The 3,751-nt window shown below is 58.7% G+C and overlaps 1 protein-coding gene across 1 annotated transcript in view; it reads left to right on the top strand.

The window, feature by feature from the left end:
* The window catches only part of PAX5 (paired box 5), a 144,818-nt gene that overhangs the window by 131,675 nt on the left and 9,392 nt on the right, over positions 1 to 3,751 (top strand). The gene's annotated exons all lie outside the window — the stretch shown is intronic.

Here is a 3,751-nt window from a genome sequence, read left to right as displayed (position 1 = left end):
CCCGCCCCACGGAACCCTGAGGGGATCGATGCCAACCCCCTTGGTGGCGTCAGGAAGCTCTTTCCAAGTTGTCCTGTGATGAAGTGGGTGTCTTCTCTTCCCAGGATTTGTGTGGCCGGGGGAATGCTGGAGACCAGGTCCTGCACCCAGGCAGCCCTGGCTTGCTGCGCCCTCCCCTTTCCGCTGCAGGACGACCTGTGCAGAGGTTTGGGGGGGTGGGGTTGGAGCCGTTCTCCTGCGGAGTGTTGCTTATGAATTCAGCCTTTTTACCTCTCACTGGACTTGTTTTCTGAGACCGCAGGCTTGATTCCTGCGTGGGGGTTGCCGGAGGGAGTTCGCGTGCAGTTAGGACTGTTTGGACGCAGAACATCTGCCCCGCGGTGAACTCCGACGCTCAGAACTGGTCTACTGTGGCACAAACTGGAACTGAATATTGTGTGAGTTAAGTATTCTCTTTCCAGGAGTTTCTGGACACTTGGAGGCTTGATCAAAACAAGTGAGAGTGCCCAGACATTACAAGAGATCGCAGTGCGGTGCGAGGCCACGCAGTGTGATCAGTGCAACAGAAACAAAATGGGGTAATGGGAAGAAACCCAAATTAGGTGAAAAATTTTGAGCGAAATGACGTGCTGTAGCGAAAATGAAGGAAGGTGCTCCAAGGAGTGCCCCGTTTCCAGGGCAGAGCTTCCCTCTGAAGGCACGTTTCAGAGTCGAGGCGTCAGGCTGTAGGAAGCCGTGTTGGTGCTGGAACGCTGCGGTGGCGCAGCCGTGCTGGGCAGGGGGCAGGCGGGAGGGACGCGGGGATGTGTCCCCATGTGCCCGGCTCCCCGGCTGCCTGGCTGTGCCGCAGGGGAGGAGCAGCCCCCATGGGGACGCGAGGGGTCCCCCAAGAGGAGCGCGCGTTCGCTCATTTCTGGCAGCAAACGTGGCACTGGGGCGCTTTCGACTGCAAACAAGTCCTCTGTCACCTGTGACGGCAGCAGATTTGGGATCAGGCACTCACGGGCTGCGGAATGAGCTGGGAAATTTCAGTGCCAGCCCCTCAATCCCTGCATGAGAAGACCGCACAAGAGCAGTTCCCTGGTCCCGACGCGATGCCCATTCAGCAGCCGAGGCACTAAACCCCCCCAGTCTGGGGTGGCAGCAGCAAAGTTTGCTTTCACAGAACAAACCATTTCGTAGTGTACGCGAATGTTTTCCTCAGGGGGACTCTGCGTCGGGTTAGGCAGTGCCCGGGTCGGGGAGGGCTGCAGCTGTGTCAGAGGCGCTGGGCATGGGGTGGCAATGCCGCCCCATCTTCTTGTCCTCCCACCAGCCTCCTTCAGCACCTCCAGGCTGTCAGGTCTTCAGTCCTCAACTTCTATGGAGGTCAGGAAATGTAATTTTCGTAATGTCATTCCCACCCTCGGCGAGGAGCCTGGTCCCATGGGGGCGTGCCCTGGGCCATTGGGATGCGGGGGGAGCCATGGCCCCCCCCCGGGGGGATGTGCCACGGCAGCCATGGTGTCACAGAATCACAGAATCACAGAATCGTAAGGGTTGGAAGGGACCTCAGGAGATCATCTAGTCCAACCCCCCTGCTAAAGCAGGCTCACCTAGAGCATGCTACACAGGACTTCATCCAGGCGGGCTTTGAATATCTCCAGAGAAGGAGACTCCACAACCTCCCTGGGCAGCCTGTTCCAGTGCTCTGCCACCCTCAGAGTGAAGAAGTTCTTCCTCATATTCAACTGAAACCTCTCGTGTTTCAGTTTGCATCCATTGCCCCTAGTCCTGTCGCTGGACACCACTGCAAACAGACTGCTTCCGTCCTCTTGACTTCCGCCCTTAAGATATTTGTATGCGTTGATGAGATCCCCTCTCAGTCTTCTCTTCTTCAGGCTGAACAAGCCCAACTCTCTCAGCCTTTCCTCGTAGGGGAGATGCTCCAGTCCCTTTATCATCCTAGTAGCTCTCCTCTGGACTCTTTCTAGGAGTTCCTCGTCTTTCTTGAACTGGGGAGCCCAGAACTGGACACAGTACTCCAGGTGGGGTCTCACCAGGGCAGAGTAGAGGGGGAGGAGAACCTCCCTCGACCTGCTGGCCACACTCCTCTTAATACACCCCAGGATACCATTGGCCTTCTTGGCAACAAGGGCACATTGCTGGCTCATGGTCAGCTTATTGTCCACCAGGACTCCCAGGTCCCTCTCAGCAGAGGTGGCATTGCTCAAGGAACAACGTCAGGGCCGATCCTGTTCAGCATCAGCATCATCAGTTACCAGCACAAGGGGCGGAAGGCACGTCAGCAAGTCGGCGGGTAATGGTAACCCAGAGGGGGGGGAAGCAGTTCACGGCCTTGATGGCAGGATTAGTCTTCAGAGGTACCCTGGATGAGACAGAGGAACGGGCCAAGAGGAACCTCCTCAACCCTGACCCCAGCAGTCGAGGGGCGGCCCCCCCAGTGCCCAGCACAGGGGCACGGTCCCTGCCCTTGTTGTCCTCAAGCACCAGCCCGCGACGCGTGGCCGGAGACCCCCTCTCTGCCATCCCTTCCCCACCGCGTGTTCTCCTCCTCGGCACAATTCTTGTCCGATTCAGCTGGATCAGAGCAGGCCAAGCAGCTGCAGACACAGCTTGGAAATGGCTTTGGCCACAAACATTTGCCAGCAGACCGCCCGTCCCGCCAGAGGACCGAGCTGCCGTGCTCCTGGAGATTGACCTGAGATGGGCTGACACGTTTTTCCTCTGCATTAAAAGGACGACTGTAACGTGGACGTGGTGTAAAACCAAAGCAGTGCTGTGAAAATCAAGTGAGGAATTATCTGTCTTCTGTCACTCAGGCGTTCATTTGCATTGTGTTTGGTGTCAGAAAGAAAAACTGACATCTCTGCTGGGGCTGTGTCTCTGCACTGCAGAGCTTGCACGCGCTCCCCGCGATGGCAGAGGAACCAGAGGGGCAACGCAGACCCTGCTGGCGTGCCGAGCCCAGCCCGGGGCGGCCGGAGCCTGGAGTCCAGCTGAAAGCCCAAAGGGCTGAGATGCCGATGGTTTGCGGGGCTCGGCCGGGAGCGCTCGTCCACGCAGGGGGTTCATAGGAGGACGAGAGACGTCTCTGCCCACTGAAGGTGCCGGCACCGTGGCAGAAAGGGCAGGACCCGGGTTCTGCCTGGCGTAGCTGGAGCTGCTGGCGCGGTGGCAGCGGAGCCATGGCCGGCCCCCGGTGTGGTCTGACGCGGTCACCGCGGACGGGGACACCAGCGGGGTGCCTGGGGAGGTGCCGGCGTGGGAGGGTGCTCCCTCAGCCAGGCAGGCGCTTTGCCGCCCTGCTCCCACCGCGTTTGCAGGTCACCAAAGACCCCTTCCGTGCCAGCAGCAGCACCTTTATCAAGCTACCAAAACGCTTAACGTCCAGACTTCACCATTTCCACGCTGTGGCCGTGTTATTACGGCTCATAACATCACCTCTGCTTCTGCCACCAGCCCAACCACTTGTGTAATCCCTGGGAGTAACTACACAGTACGTTGTTGTTACCAAGGCTGGAACTGTAAAAAAGGCTGAGGTCAGGGCCGAGCGTGGAGCGGGGAGTTCCTGTCGGGACCAAACGCAACGTCCCCATTGGGCAGCTTGGAGAGTTTCGTCCCAGAGGATGCTTCCCGGCACTTTTTAGGCCAATTTGGGATGACGCTGTATGGTAAAGCTTGATGTACTCTGTCAGGCGGGAGTTTTCCTCTGCATCCCGCCTGCGCTGCCGGCCGGTGGGTGCGGGGC

This window comes from Egretta garzetta, unplaced genomic scaffold, assembly GCF_000687185.1.
Source record: "Egretta garzetta isolate BGI_Z169 unplaced genomic scaffold, ASM68718v1 scaffold277, whole genome shotgun sequence".
Taxonomy (NCBI): domain Eukaryota; kingdom Metazoa; phylum Chordata; class Aves; order Pelecaniformes; family Ardeidae; genus Egretta; species Egretta garzetta.
The sequence above is the reverse complement of the archived record's forward strand: the minus strand, read 5'-3'. Positions and strand labels throughout refer to the sequence as shown.